We start from the raw sequence: 16,745 nt of genomic DNA, 5'->3' as shown, positions 1-16,745 counted from the left end.
CTCCTGGTGATTGGCTCAAAAGTCACCCAGCCATCTTTCGTGCCTAAAGCGGGACTAGAACTCACCGTCTCCTGGTGATTGGCCCGAAAGTCACCCGGCCGTCTCTCATGCCTAAGGTGGGACTAGAACTCACCATCTCCTGGTTTTCAGCCACTGCACCAAACATTGCAAGGAATGCAGTCATGTGATTGGTGGGGAGGTGGGGGGGCATCTGAATTCAAAAACAGGTCCTAATTACCTTTTGGGGGTCCGTCGTAACTTCAAACTGGTCGTAAGTCAAGGATTACCTGAAACCTATTGGTGGAAGAAACTATTCAGCTCCCCTGCCCAGGTTTTGAGCCTGACAATGTCGGGAGATCTCCGGGATCAACCCCTACTCACTAACCCTGATCCCTTCTTCTTTTTCCTTGGAGAGGTTTAATGGAACCAGGTTAGGTTTCCATATCCTACTGGGCCGCAGACGAGCGGATCCCGTTGTTACCTTAGGGGTTATGCAAAAACCAGCCTCTGGGTTTGTATTACGTACTTACTCCGGGTTTACTAACAGTGGTTGCGCAACCTGTCATCGCGCACGTTTGGGTTTGGCGAGACCAGACAAACGAAGCTAAAAGGCTTCTCGTTCGCTCGTCGGGTGTGTTAGACTTGTTTGGGCCCGATGGGAAACAGTGCCTCTGAGGATGTGCAGAGTGCTTTCTCTGCTGCCAAAGCACCGCTCACGTGCAAACCCCGAGGATTGGCCAATGGTCTACGAAGGCAGTTGGGTGTAGGAGTCCAAAGGATAACAATCACGTAGATCTTAATTAAGGCCAAACCTATTATTGTGTTTGTGAAAGCCAATTTGGGAGCAGGGATTGGTGCAACACACCCCATCGGCCCCGACAAAAACCTGACACACATTGAGGGACTCGCTTATTGTCAATAAGCCAAGATCAGAGGGCGTCCTCGCTCCAGATTCCCCACCATCTGGAAACGACGCAACTTTTGCCATTTGCAGTCCCAAGTTTCTAGTCCCTGAGGTGAAAAGAATACGGGCTCCGTCGCTCGGCTGACAAATTGCAACGGAGCCCCGCATTTCTGTGGCTAAGCGAGGCATTCATTAAGTGAGGTTTTTCCCCCCCGCCCGTTTTACGACCTTTCTTGCTGTTAAGTGAATCACTGCAGTTGTTAAGTGAGACACAGAGTCGTTAAGTGAATCTGGCTACTTTCCCGTCGACTTGGCTTGTGAGAAGGTCGCCAAACGTCATAAATGCGAGTCCGTATTTTGATCACGTGAGCAATGGGGAGGCCGCAACGGTCGTTAAGTGTGAAAAAACGGTCCTAAGTCACTTCCCCACCCCCACCCCGGTGCCGTTGTAACTTCAAACGGTCATTAAACGAACTTGTCACTCAAGGACCACCTGTATGTCTGGCTTGAAGCATTTTTCAGGCCCGAACAAGATCCAGATTCTCCCTCTTAACTGCCCAGAGCAAACTTTCTTCCAGCGGGAGAAAGTCTTCTTCCATTGCCCACACGGATCACATGGGCTGGGGATGATGGGTGCTGTGATCCAACGCCTCTCGAAGGCAGGCCCTCCTGGCGAGGCAGATCTGAAACAGGCCACCCTCCAGCTTCCTCCACTCCGTGCCGGATTTGGGGTTCAGCCCAACGCGGCGCAAAGGTGCTGAGCCTTCATTTCTTTGACCTGTTGTTTTGGCCGCCCTGCCTCAGTTTCCCTCCTGCGGAGCGAGGCTAATTGCACACCTCCCGTCCCCAAGGAGGGGGCGGCAGTTTCACTAGCGAACCCAGGCGAGGCCAGTCCCGGGATGAAAGCAATTGGGGAGTCAAAAGACGCACGGCGGGCTGTTATTAAATTAATATCCTTCGGGACACCCGGATGCAGGGTAGGGCCCTGCCCTCACCAGCCTCGCACCCGGAGCCCGCAGGGAGGCTTAAAGGAGGTCGTGCCAGCTTATGGGCGGGGAGGGGGGGGGCAGGTCGGCAGCCACCCCCCCCCGCCCCCCACTGGCTCCAAATTTGGGTTTGCAAACGGGGGTCTCTGCGTGTTTGAGCTTGGACCGGTCCCCTTGCTAAGCCTTTTTTCTGTAAGAAAACATGGGAAGTGTAGGGGAAGGAGAGAGGGAATGAGAAGTGAGGGGAGGGAGGGAGGGAGGAAGGAAGGAAGCTAGGTTATAGAACAGGAGGGAGGGAGGAAAAGAAAAGTGAAGGAAGGAAGGAAGGAAATGAAAAGTGAAGGAAGGAAGGAAAAGAGAAGGAAGAGAAGGAAGGAAGGAAGGAAGGAAGAATGGAAGGGAGGGAGGGAGGGAGGGAGAAGGGAAGGAAGGAAATGAGAAGGAAGGGAAGGAAGGAAGGTTATAGAACAGGAGGGAGGGAGGAAAAGAGAAGTGAAGGAAGGAAGGAAATGAAAAGTGAAGGAAGGAAAAGGAAGGAAAAGAGAAGGGAGGGAAGGAAGGGAGGGAGGAGGAGAAGAGACGGAAGGGAAGGAAGGAAGGTTATAGAACAGGAGGGAGGAGGAAGAGAAGTGAAGGAAGGAAGGAAGGAAATGAAAAGTGAAGGAAGGAAGGAAGAGAAGGAAGAGAAGGAAGGAAGGAAGGAAGGAAGAATGGAAGGGAGGGAGGGAGGGAGGGAGAAGGGAAGGAAGGAAATGAGAAGGAAGGGAAGGAAGGAAGGTTATAGAACAGCAGGGAGGGAGGAAAAGAGAAGTGAAGGAAGGAAGGAAATGAAAAGTGAAGGAAGGAAAGAAGGAAGGAAAAGAGAAGGGAGGGAAGGAAGGGAGGGAGGGAGGGAGAAGAGAAGGAAGGGAAGGAAGGAAGGTTATAGAACAGGAGGGAGGGAGGAAAAGAGAAGTGAAGGAAGGAAGAAAGGAAAAGAGAAGTGAGGGAAGAAAGGACGGGAGGGAAGGAAGGAAGGGAGAAGGGAAGGAAGGAAGGTTATAGAAGAGGAGGGGGGGACGAAATGAAAAGTGAAGGAAGGAAGGAAAAGAGAAGTGAAGGAAGGGAGAAGGGAAGGAAGGAAATGAGAGGGAAGGAAGGAAGGTTATAGAACAGGAGGGAGGGAGAGAAGGAAAGGAGAGGAGAAGAGAATGGATATAGGATGGGAGGGAGGGAGGGAAGGAAGGAAGGAAAGAAAGAAAGAAAAATTGCCAGAGGAGAGGAAGGGAGGAAAAAGAAGGAAGGTGAAGGAGAACCAAGAAAGCAATAAAACGCCTTTCGCCCTTTCACAGTTTCTACGCCCCATTTCCACCCTGCCTGGAAAACTCCCCCAAGCCAAGACAGGGAGCAGTTTGAGTGAGGGCAGAATCCTGTTAACTTCCCAGCTGTGCCCACAACCTCACACGCCAGCCTGTGTGTGTGTGTGTGTCATTCCTGTTAGTTTTCTCCCTTTCTCCTCCTCCTCCTCCTCCTGCTGCTCCCGGTATTTGGAAGAACCTGTTACTCTGGAGTCACAACTAAGCCCTTCGGGCAAGAACCGCGTCGCTCCGTCCACACACCGCCACTCCGCATTTCTGGCTGACAGGCTGGGCCGGGCAGGGCAGGAAGGTTGGGTACCCAGTGGTGGTGGTGGGGGAGACAAGCAGACTGGAAGACGAGCAGCCCCCCTCCCCGCACCCTCCAAGTCCTTTGCCCCCCCCCATTTTAAAAATTTTCTGTCCTGAACTGATGCAGGCTGCAAATATCCCGAGAACCACCAGGGGGCACCAAAGTGGAGCAATTTTGCCTCTCTGCGGTGCCCTCTGGTGGCTGTCTGGAGTTTTGCAGCCCAGATCTGTTTATTAAATGACAGGTGAAAAAGTAAAATCGGACACAACTCTCTTTGCAACTGTCTTGCGCAGTCACCTCAATTCTGGCCACAATGGCGGCCGTACGTCGAGGGCGTACTTCTAACTAATATTCATAGGTAAACTGCTCCTGAACGAGGAGTCTCGACTTAGATGGAATTACTAAAAGCGGCTGAGTTCTCACAGTGCAGGTAGTTCTCGACTTCCAACTGTTCGTTTAGTGACCGTTGGAAGTTAAAACGGTGACTTGTATGCAGTCATGTGATCAAAACTTAGACACTCGGCAACTGACTCACATTTATGTCGCCTTCTGCGGCCGTCGGACAAGCAAAGTCAATGGGGAAGCCAGATTCGCTTCCCAAATGTGTTACTCGTTTAACAACCGCGGTGATCCGCTTAACAACCGTGGCAGGAAAAGCCGTAAAATGGAGGGGAAAACTCACTTAACAAAGGCCTCACTTAACAACAGAATTTGGGAGGGGGCTCAGTTGCGGTCGTAAGTCGAGGACTACCTGTATTCTGGATGGAGAAACAGCAGGATTTGAACTCAGACCTCCCCACAGGCCAAATATTTCACCATTTCTACGGAAAAATTTTTGGGAGGGGGGGAAAAATCTTTGTTCTTCTAAACCAGGGGTCTGTAAATTCTAAACAGATTTAAAGTGGAGGAAAATTCACTGGACAAAGGCCTCATTTAACAACAGAATTTGAGGGTGGGGGGGCTCGGTTGTGGTCGTAAGTCGAGGAGAGCCTATATTCTGGCTGGAGAAACTTTGTTCTTCTAAAAACGCTAAACTGAGGTTTAAGAAAACCGCCTGGCTAGATTCTCTCGGCTTATTCGTTACCCAAATAAAACATTTAAAAAAATCCTCCTTCTCTTAAAAGGATTTTTGTACCACGCGCCAAGATAAGGATGGAGTTGACAACAAACCTCCGAACAACCGATTTGTGCAAAGCTGGCCTCAAACGTGATGAATCTTTCGTTCCCTTTAGAGAGGCTGGAAGGTGATGGCCACATCTTGTAGCCGTGAGTTCCAAAGATTTAACAATGGGGTGAGTCGAGGCGTGCCCTCCCCTGCTTACTCCTGGGGTTGGCTTGAGCAATACAAGGTTTACGCCTATCGGTGATAAGATCCAGGTGAGATTTCTGTCGAATTCACAGGGAGTCCTCGATTTACAGTTCGCTTGCCGACGGTTCAAAGTTACGACCCCAGGGGGGAAAAAAAAAGACTTGGGACCACTTCTCACACTTACGACCATTGCGGTATCCCGACGGTCGTGTACAAGGGAGTCCTCTACTCACCACCGCTTATCTAGTGACTGTTTGACGTCACCCAAAAGTGACTTACGGCCATCTTTCACACTTAACGACCGTTGCAGCGGGGATCAAAATTTAGAAGCTAGGCAACTGACTCACGTTTGCGACCTGGGGACGAGCAAAGCGAACCAAGGGTCCTTTCTCCAGCGCCGTCCGAACGGTCCCTAAATGAAACGGTGGTCATACAGGACTTACCTGTATTTAAAACCAACTAGCCAAGTGGTCTGAAATTCTACTCTGTAAATTGGTCTTTGTATGTGTGTGCGTGAACAAAGCAAAGCCCGTACAGGTGAGATGCTACAGTACGAATGGACGGCAGGTCAGGTGAGGCCACAGGTGCTCCAAGCAGCATACCTGTCCTTCCCTCCCCCCCCACACACCCCCGATTGCCCAACGGAATCGGTGCCCACGTGCAGTTAACTTCAGCCGCTGTTTCAAAATACGGTCACTTTGTTCTCGCAAAGCCAACCAACCACAGGCTGAGTTGCATCACACACATACACAACCGAGTCACAGTTTGCTTCATCCCAATTTCTCGCAGAACGCCCCCAACGGCTGACTTCGCACCACGCCGGTCAAGCGGCGGCTTAAACAAACCAGAGCGGCCGGCTTTCCAAACAAATTGTTGAGCCAGGAAAAAGAACGAAGCTTTTACGATCCCGTAAAGCGATGAGGGTTAAATCAAGATCGGGCACTTTTTTAAATTGGAAACCATGGCCTGCCGCCACCATGGCGGATGGCAACTGGCCTCCATCTCACCGGTCAGGAGGACGGGAGGTGGCGTCCATCGGTTTGCCCATAACATGGTGTGACCTCCTTTTTTTTAAGAATTTACACAACCTCTTGAAATTGTGAAATTGTAAATTCATCGGCCGAGCTGGTTTCTACACATGCCATGTTGCTGATAGCTAAGCATGGTTAATGCTAACCCAGTATTGGATATCCAGGTTCGAAGGGACCTTGGAGATCATCTAGCCTTGTTTAAACTTGGCAACTTTATGATGTGTGGACTTTAGAGAGATGTGGATTTCCCCGTGCTGGCTGGGGGATTCTGGGAGTGGAAGTCCACCCATCGTAAAACAGGCTGGCTGAGGGATCCTGGGAGTTGAAGTCCACCCATCTTAAAGCATGCTGGCTGGGGGATTCTGGGAGTTGAAGTCCACCCATCGTAAAGCAGGCTGGCTGGGGGATTCTGGGAGTTGAAGTCCAGCCATCTTAAAGCAGGCTGGCTGGGGGATTCTGGGAGTGGAAGTCCACCCATCGTAAAACAGGCTGGCTGAGGGATCCTGGGAGTTGAAGTCCAGCCATCTTAAAGCATGCTGGCTGGGGGATTCTGGGAGTTGAAGTCCACCCATCATAAAGCATGCTGGCTGGGGGATTCTGGGAGTGGAAGTCCACCCATCGTAAAACAGGCTGGCTGAGGGATCCTGGGAGTTGAAGTCCAGCCATCTTAAAGCATGCTGGCTGGGGGATTCTGGGAGTTGAAGTCCACCCATCATAAAGCAGGCTGGCTGAGGGATTCTGGGAGTTGAAGTCCAGCCATCTTAAAGCAGGCTGGCTGGGGGATTCTGGGAGTGGAAGTCCACCCATCGTAAAACAGGCTGGCTGAGGGATCCTGGGAGTTGAAGTCCAGCCATCTTAAAGCATGCTGGTTGGGGGATTCTGGGAGTTGAAGTCTACCCATCTTAAAGCATGCTGGCTGGGGGATTCTGGGAGTTGAAGTCCACCCATCTTAAAGCATGCTGGCTGGGGGATTCTGGGAGTTGAAGTCCACCCATCTTAAAGCAGGCTGGCTGGGGGATTCTGGGAGTGGAAGTCCACCCATCGTAAAACAGGCTGGCTGAGGGATCCTGGGAGTTGAAGTCCAGCCATCTTAAAGCATGCTGGCTGGGGGATTCTGGGAGTTGAAGTCCACCCATCTTAAAGCATGCTGGCTGGGGGATTCTGGGAGTTGAAGTCCACCCATCTTAAAGCATGCTGGCTGGGGGATTCTGGGAGTGGAAGTCCACCCATCGTAAAGCAGGCTGGCTGAGGGATCCTGGGAGTGGAAGTCCACCCATCTTAAAGCATGCTGGCTGGGGGATTCTGGGAGTTGAAGTCCACCCATCGTAAAGCAGGCTGGCTGGAGGATTCTGGGAGTGGAAGTCCACCCATCGTAAAGCAGACTGGCTGAGGGATCCTGGGAGTGGAAGTCCACCCATCTTAAAGCATGCTGGCTGGGGGATTCTGGGAGCTGAAATCCACCCATCTTAAAGCATGCTGGCTGGGGGATTCTGGGAGCTGAAATCCACCCATCTTAAAGCATGCTGGCTGGGGGATTCTGGGAGCTGAAATCCACCCATCTTAAAGCATGCTGGCTGGGGGATTTTGGGAGCTGAAGTCCAGCCATCTTAAAGCATGCTGGCTGGGGGATTCTGGGAGCTGAAGTCCAGCCATCTTAAAGTTGCCAAAGCTGAAAAACACTGCTCTAGCGGTTTGAATTTCTCTTGAGTTCTCTCAGACTAGAATATTTGGGCAACTGGTCATGTCCAAGGAGTCCCAAACCCTAAGAAGCAAACCCCCATTGCCCTCACTACCAAAGGGAGGAGGTTATCAGGGGCTCCTGCAATATATGATCATCAAATCTTTTCCATCGGGATACAGTAATGACCAGATCCTCCCGTTTCATTCTAGGACGTTGCCCGAGCTTGTTTTTTTCAAATCCACCAACTTCAAAATCAAACCTTCTTTGTGCTAATCCTAGCCTGTTTCCACCTTCTCTTGGTATTGGCATTGTGGGCTGTTTGAGGTGGTGACAGAAGATGGAACCATTTGGCTAGAAGGGATCTCAGAGGTCTTCTAGTCCAACCCCCTGCTCAGGCAGGAAACCGTACACCATTTCAGACAAATGGTAGTCCAATCTTTTCTTGATGGAGCATCCACAATTTCTGGATCGAAGCCGTTCCATTGATTAATTGTTCTAATTGTTAGAAAACTTCTCCTTAGTTCTAGGTTGCTTCTCTCCTTGGTTAGTTTCCATCCGTTGCTTCGTGTCCTCGCCCTCAGGTGCTTTGGAGAATAGATTGACACTCCCCCCCTCAAACACTGGAACACAGCTATCGTGTCACCCCTATTCCATTTCTTTGTTAGGTTAGACATTCCCAGTTCCAGTGGTGGGATTCAGCCAATTTGCACCTATTCGGGAGAACCGTTTGTTAACTTTCTAAGCATTTCGGAGAACCAGCTGTTGGAAGAAATCTCATTTTGGTTTTTCCACTTTACGGGGCTAATCCTGTAAGGAACTGAAACATTCTGGTGTTCTTTCTAGCCTAATCTTTATCGCCCTGCTTACAGAAACTGCCTCTCTGGTTAACCCTTACTACATTGTAACAGTTAAGGCGAAGCACCCATTGACGTGAGTGACGTTGAGTTGGCCATGCCCACATGACCACAGAGCCACGCCTACCCAGCTAGTCATTAGGGCAGAGAACCGGTTGTTAAATTATTTGAATCCCACCATTGCCCAGTTCCCATAAGTGTTCATTGTACAATTTATCCTCCAGACCTCTGGTCATCTCTCAACATGAGGAATGGGCTGTTCAGACAAGCCGGCCAGAGCCAGATGTAAATTAACCCTTCAGAATGCTGGCTTAACCCCAGTGAATTACTATTATCTATCTAGCTATCATCTCTCTTCTATCTATCTATCTATCTATCTATCTATCTATCTATCTATCTATCTATCTATCTATCTATCTATAATCTATTTATCTATCTCTATCGTCTCTCCCTATTTCTATCTATCTATCTATCTATCTATCTATCTATCTATCTATCTATCTATAATCTATTTATCTATCTCTATCGTCTCTCCCTATTTCTTTCTATCTATCTATCTATCTATCTATCTATCTATCTATCTATCTATCTATCTATCTATCTATCTATCTATCTATCTATCTCGTCTCTCCCTATTTCTATCTATCTATCTATCTATCTATCTATCTATCTATCTATCTATCTATCTATCTATCTATCTCCTTCTATCTATCTATCTATCTATCTTTCTATCTATCTATCTATCTATCAAAGAATCACAAAAAGTCAGACACGATGGAATGGATAACATCAAATATGATCATCATCTCAGCCACTTCCGAGTGTCAGGGAAGGCTCTGTGCCTGAAAGGCCTGGCAATTTTGCTCATATTGGGGAAGGGGAGATGGAAAAGAGCACCTCCCTTAACTTCTTCAACCCCTATCCGATCGGCAGAGAAGAGCAACCAAAATGATGAGGGGACTGAAGGCTAAAATACAATGAACGGTTTCAGGAACTGGGCCTGGCTAGTTTAGTGAAGAGAAGGACCAGGGGAGACATGAGAGCATCTTTCAATATTTGAGGGGCTGCCACAAAGAGGAGAAAGAGGATCAAGCTATTTTCCAAAGCATCTTTGAAGGCCAGACAAGGAACAATGGATGGAAACTGATCAAGGAGAGATTCAACCTGGAAATAAGGAGGAATTTTCTGGTGGTGTCTCACTGGGTCTTCAGCTTGGGCGGGGGGTGGGGGTTGGACTAGATGACCTCCAAGGTCCCTTCCATCATGATTGAGCTGAAAAGGGTGTTGGAAGGGATGATTAGGGGACTGGAGGCTCAAACATACGGATGAAGGGTTGCAGGAACTGGGCCTGGCTAGTCTAGTGAAGAGAAGGACCAGGGGAGACATGAGAGAATCTTCCAATATTTGAGGGGCTGCCCCAGAGAGGAGGAAGGGGGTCAAGCTATTCTCCAAAGCACCTGAAGGTCAGACAAGGAATAATGGATGGAAAGTGACCAAGGAGAGATTCCACCTGGAAATAAGGAGGAATTTTCTGACAGCGAGAACAATCAACCCATGGAACAGAAGTTGCCTTCGGAAGTTGTGGGAGCTTCATCCCTGGAAGATTTCAAGAAGAGATTTAGACCGCCATCTGTCAGAAATGATGTAGGGTCTCCCGCTTGGGGGGGAGGGGTTGGACTAGATGACCTACAAGATCCCTTCCAACTCTGTTAATCTGATAATCTACCTCGGCATCTGAATGGGAGGGCAGGTAATCCAGATTGGGAAACGGCAGCCCCGCCAGATGGAAAGAATAGGCTGATAACAGGGACAGCTGGAAAACGGGATCCCCGAAACGTTGCACGCCACCCACAAGCGATGTTTCGGTTTCAGCTTCACCCTTGCCCTTAGGGCTGATGATGGCTTTGTGGCTCCATGGAGCTGGGGACAGAGATGGCCAGTTGTAAATAAATAGAGCGGAGCGTACGGTGGATTGACAAAAGTAAACGTTTTCTAAATGAAACAGGCTGGGTTTTCTAACATTTTTTTGTTTGATAACTCTTTGGTTTAAAACAATTCGGGGCATTTCACATCCGGAGTGACTAGTTTTAGTTCACAATCCTGAACTGGGTTAGTCTGCGCCTCCCCTTCCTACTCCGAGCTAAATTAATGGGTAACAAACAATCTAATGGAACAGAGTTGCTTTTATAAATTTATTATAAATTTAATAAATTATTCTTACAGTTGCGGGGACCTCTGCGCTCTCTGCGCTTGGTGGTTTTCTTGTCAGACGTTTCGTGACCCAACTAGGTAACATCATCAGTGCTAGAAGGGAATGGGGATTGTGGAATGAAGGAGGAGGAAGAGGAGGAGGAATACGGGGTCCTCTGTGCTCTCTGAGCTTAGTGGTTTCCTTGCAGATATTTCATGACTCAACTAGAAGGGAGTGGCGTTCGCTGCAAATCCCCCTTCTTGTGACACTGATGTTATTACCTAGTTGGGTCATGAAACGTCTGCAAGAAAACCACCAAGCTCAGAGACCACCAATGGACTCCGCAGTTCAATCCTGAGCTACGAATATTGTTTTCTATTGGTATTGTTAAAGTTGACGTTAAACTTAATAGCTACTAAAGCTTCATCAGCTTAATCCTTCTTCATTTCTGAACAAATGATAATCTTGATTCTGATCAAAGTGATCAGTAAGGTAAAGGTTCCCCTCACATATATGTGCTAGTCATTCCCGACTCTAGGGGGCAGTGCTCATTTCCGTTTCAAAGCCAAAGAGCCAGCGCTGTCCGAAGACGTCTTGGTGGTCATGTGGCCGGCATGACTCAATGCCAAAGGCGCACGGAACGCTCTTCCCTTCCAACCAAAGGTGGTTCCTATTTTTCTACTTGCATTTTTTTTTTACGTGCTTTCGAACTGCTAGGTTGGCAGAAGCTGAGACAAGTCACGGGAGCTCACCCCGTTATGCAGCGGCACTAGGGATTCGAACCGCCGAACTGCTGACCTTTCAATTGAGAAGCTCAGCATCTTAGCCACTGAGCCAGCTTTTTGATTTCATCACAAAAATGATTAGGGGACTGGAGGCTAGAACATACAAAGAACGGTTGCAGGAATTGAATAGGTCTAGTCTAATGAGAAGGAGAACTAGGGGTGACATGATAGCAATCTTCCAATACTTGAGGGGCTGTCACAGAGAAAGGGGGGGGGGTTGTCAACCTGTTCTCTAGTGTGCAAGACAAGAAGATGGAAACTAATCAAGGAGATATCCAACCTAAAAATAAGGAGAAAATTCCGGACAGTGAGAACAATTAATCCGTGGAACAACTTGCTTCCAGAAATTGTGGCTGCTTGAGGTTTTCAAGAAGGGATTGGACAATAATTTATCTGAGAAGTGGAGGAAGATAAAATGGGATGGCCAGGGAAAAAGTAGAATATAAGTATAGGGTCTCTTGCTTGAGTAGGGGGTTGGACTAGAAGACCTCCGAGTTCCCAACTCTGTTATGTTGTATTTAATTGTTGGGAAACCCACCCATTCTGGCTCTGCATTCTGGCTAGGGATGTGTTGCTCCTTGTTGTTGTTGTTGTTAGTTGCTAAATCGTGTCCGACCCATCGCGACCCCAAGGACCACGTTCCTCCAGGCCTTCCTGTCCTCTACCATCCTCTGGAGTCCATTGAAGCTCACGCCGACTGCTTCAGTGACTCCATCCAGCCACCTTGTTCTCTATCGTCCCATTCTTCTTTTGCCCTCAGTTTAACAGAGTTGGAAGGGACCTTATAGATCATCTAGTCCAACCCCCCTCCCCGCTCTAGCAGGAGACCCTACACCATTTCTGACAAATGGCAGCCCAGTCTTTTCTTGAAAGTCTCAAGTGATGAAGCTCCCACAACTTCCGAAGGCAACTTCTGTTCCATCGGTTGATTGTTCTCACTGTCAGGAAATTCCTCCTTATTTCCAGGTTGAATCTCTCCTTGGTCCATTATTCCTTGACTGGCCTTGGAAAATAGCTTGACCCCCTTTCTCCTCTCTGTGGCAGCCCCTCAAATATTGGAAGATGCTATCCTGTCTCTCCTGGTCCTTCTCTTCACTAGACCAGCCAGGCCCGGTTCCTGCAACCGTTCTTCATGTGTTTTACTCTCCAGTCCCCTAATCATCTTAGTTGCTCTTCTCTGCACTCTTTCTAGAGTCTCAACATCTTTTTTATAGCGTGGTGACCAAAACTGGATGCAATACTCTAGGTGTGGTCTTACTAAGGCTTTATAGAGTATATAGATCACTTGATCTTGATGCTATCTCAATCGTTCCCAGCATTCGGCTCTTCTCCAGGGAGTCCTTCCTTCTCATTAGGTGGCCAAAGTATTTGAGTTTCCTCTTCAGGATCTGGCCTTCTAAAGAGCAGTCAGGGTTGATCTCCTCTAGGACTGACCGGTTGGATCGCCTTGCAGTCCAAGGGACTCGCAGGAGTCTTCTCCAGCACCAGAGTTCAAAGGCCTCCATTCTTTGGCGCTCAGCCTTCCTTATGGTCCAACTTTCACAGCCATCCATTGCAACTGGGAAAACCATCGCCTTGACTATACGCACTTTTATTGGCAGGGTGATATCTCTACTTTTTAGTATGCTGTCTAGGTTTGCCATGGCTTTCCTCCCCAGGAGCAAGCGTCTTTTAATTCCTTGGCTGCGGTCCCCATCTGCGGTGATCTCGGAGCCCAGGAAGATAAAATCTGTCACTACCTCCATTTCTTCCCCATCCATTTGCCAGGGGTGTTGCTCCGACAACCCCTAAATTCAAACCCTCTTCGGAGCCAACTTAGCGTGGCGATTCCCCTCTTTCCCAAAGGGGCATCATCATTTTCTTTCCCCAAACGGCCATGGGGGGGGGGGAAATACGTTAACCAAGCTTATGAGTAAGTGAACGAAAACTCCTCTGGTGGGAAGAGAGAGAGAGAGAGAGAGAGGGTGGAGAATTTAAAGCGGTTGTATGTAACTTCTGGAAAAAATAATAATAAGATGACAAAGATCTGCGTATCCTTAGGAAAGAGAGGAATCTAAGGGCCACGCCTAGGCGTGCGAGTTGAGTGTGCAAGAAACAGCATTTCAAAGGCACCAGGGCTGGCAAACCCACGCAGAAGACTGGAAGGGCTACCTCATTTTTTTTAATTTTATTTTTTTCCTCCCTTTTTTATCCACCCAAGCTGACTTAAAACCTGGAATACGCTCCGCTAGCCGCCTCCAGAACGGGGGGGGGGGGGAGGGGGGGGGGGTACAAGGGGAAGCCATCCTGAATGACACACCTTTGTGGTTCTCCCCCCCCCCCAGTTTGCAGAGTTTGCTCCTTCACCTGGGAGGCCCCACACAAACAAACACACACACACATACACACCCGCGTTTCTACACACCTGGGGCTGACCTAACCCAAAGGCTCACCTCCGAGCGGCCAGCCACGCTCCTTGGCACTTCAGTAGCAGGTGGGGGAATTTGGAGTAAGGCAGGGAAAATGAAACTCACCTTTCTAGAAAAATCAGTTCGGGCTATTGAAAGGGATGACAAAGGCTTCTGAATACACACCAAGACAGACAGACACACATATACGCACACACACACCCAGGCTGAGGAAGCTGTGTAAGGGGAAGGGGCGGGAATGTTTTTTTGCGTTATTTGCAAAAATAAAAAAATAAAAACAGCAGCAAGGAATTGCTGGGGTGGCGCCCTTCGACCTGGTGAACATGGGTTTATATGGGTTACAGAGACGGATTTAACAAGAGTGGGAAGGGACTCTTGTAGATCATCTAGTCCGACCCCCTGCTCAAGCAGACCTTATACCGTTTCTGACCGATGGCCGTCCAAATCTCTTCTTGAAAGCCTCCAGGGATGAATCTCCCACAACTTTTGAAGGAAACGTCGGTTCTGTTGGTTGATGGTTCTCACTGTCAGAAAATTCCTCCTTATTTCCAGGTTGAATCTCTCTCCTTGATCAGTATCCATCCATTGTTCCTTGTCTGGCCTTCAAAGGTGCTTTGGAGAATAGCTTGACTCCCTCTTCTTTGTGGCAGCCCCTCAAATATTGGAAGACTGCTATCCTGTCTCCCCTGGTCCTTTTCTTCACTAGACTAGCCAGGCCCAGTTGTGTGAACGCAACCCATAATCCAAGAAAACAAGAAGGCAGGACAGTTTGAAATCCCAGAATTAAAACTATTTCTGGATTTAATGGTCTTAAATGAGGATATTTCTGGATTTCATAGTCTTCAACTGTTTCTGGATTTAACGGTCTTTAAAACCTTTCCTTCTTCTATTTGTTTTTATTTGTCACAACAGTATATATAAGGATAAGCATGAAAATAACTATATAATATATAAGCATATATATGAGCATAAGTATGTAATAACTATATTAATTGGATATAATGAAAGGAAACGGTAGGCACGTTTGTGCTCTTTTTTTTTTTTTTTTTTTTTTTATAAAAAGTTTTTATTGGTCAAAAAAAATTTCCTTCTTCTATTTGGTTTGCGTTCTGGCTGGGTCCATAGCACACGCTAAAAACCCTGGTTAGCCGGCGCAGGGTTAACCATGATTTACCAATTATCGGGGTGGCTCACCCAACATGGCCACCAAATCTAGTTGTGCTAACAACATTGCATTGCATTGCATTGCACTAATTTATTTTGTCATGTTCACTTAGTGTATATTGGAGGTGGTGATCCTTTGAGAGCGGAATGCAACGAAATTACATTTTAATGCATGCCGATTAGAGTTACATTCAAAGGGACAATAAAGTTATTATTCTATTATACTCTATTTTGTATTCTATTCTATATTTTACTCTATTCTATGTTCTACTCTATTCTATTCTATCCTATTTTCTATTTTATTCTATTTTCTATTCTATTTTCTATTTTATTCTATTTTCTCTTCTCTTCTCTTCTCTTCTCTTCTCTTCTCTTCTCTTCTCTTCTCTTCTCTTCTCTTCTCTTCTCTTCTACATACCCAGCCAATGATGGCTTGTTTGGTCCACTCAGTTCAACAAACCACAATGTGGCATTGGCGCCGCCCCAAAACTTCTCAGGAAGCGAAGAGAAAAAAAATAAAAGATTTATCTCCCTGATTCCCGAAGGCTTCCGTCTTTGACTTCACCTCAATCTCTAAGAAGTCCCCCATCATTTTCGGATCTGACATCTAAAAGTTTGCAAAAGAAGTTTTCAGACGCCAAGGAGTTAGAGCAAGGAAGGATTCTCTTTTCATCACGCAACGCAACAATCTCACACACGCAAACTTGACAATGGCCAACGGGTTTTTGCAGCTTAGGGCACCAAAAATTTCTTGGTTTTTCCCTTTGTTCACATTGTAATGCCTTTCCTTGTGTGTGTGTATGTCTTTGGTTATTTGGGTTTTCTCCCGCGTAAAATTGGAAGTGTCTTGGCGACTTTTCGACAAAGTCTCATTCGTCATCTTCAGGCTGGTGTCTACAGCTTCGTGCTTCTAGGAGCAATGTATAAGGAGCAAGGAAGATTGTTTTGATTGGATCGCCCACCACCTGCAGGGCTGAATATCCATTTATATATATATTTTCAAATGGATATTCAGCCCTGCAGGTGGTGGGCGATCCAATCAAAACAATCTTCCTTGCTTCTCCCCCCACTCTTAAATCCAGGGGGAGGGCCCATAGATAAAGGAGTGGGAGTGTGTGAGTTACTCTGTATATCTAATTTTCTTTCCTTCAAGGCAACCTTATCAGGCGTTTGGGGCAGGGCCAGCCGCTCCCCCCCTTCCCCAGCTGGGTGGGAATCAGCTCCAATTGTCTATCTGCTGCCCCCTCCCATTTGTTTGCTAAGCTTTGTTTTTCATGTTTACTAAAGTCTCTCATTCCGGGCAGGAAGGCAAAAAAACAAAAATCAAAGCTGCAGTGCCCACCCATTTTTTGGTACTTCCCAACGAATGGGCCTTTTTTAAAAATGGATTTTAGCTCCTTATATTTTTTTCCCCCTTCGGGGTGACTGAGGGTCTGATCCAAGCCCCCCCTCCCCCGTTGAATGACAAGTCAGTCCCGCCATTTCTCTTTTACCGCTAGACCCTGGATCTAGCATTAATTAATTAATGTTATTAATTCATTAGACCTGGAAAGAAAGAGAGAGAGAGCGAAAATGTGACTGGGAGCAAAAAATAAATAAATCCAGACATTTCCTCGACTTAAGACCCCCTGCGAAACCTGAAATTCACTGCAGCTACGCGAAGCCTTTGTCTTAAGGGAGTTTTGTCCTGTTTTGCGACGGTTCGTGCCACCGTCGTTAAGCGAATCCCCCCCATCCGGTTGATCGGTTAGCGATTCCCGCTTGTTAAGCAAATCTGGCTTGCTC

General features: G+C 47.7%; 1 protein-coding gene across 1 annotated transcript in view; it reads right to left on the bottom strand.

The window, feature by feature from the left end:
- The window catches only part of AP5B1 (adaptor related protein complex 5 subunit beta 1), a 32,566-nt gene that overhangs the window by 10,670 nt on the left and 5,151 nt on the right, over nucleotides 1-16,745 (bottom strand). The window lies entirely within an intron of this gene.

This window comes from Ahaetulla prasina, chromosome 17, assembly GCF_028640845.1.
Source record: "Ahaetulla prasina isolate Xishuangbanna chromosome 17, ASM2864084v1, whole genome shotgun sequence".
Classification (NCBI taxonomy): Eukaryota; Metazoa; Chordata; class Lepidosauria; order Squamata; family Colubridae; genus Ahaetulla; species Ahaetulla prasina.
This window is presented reverse-complemented; position numbering and strand designations above follow the sequence as displayed.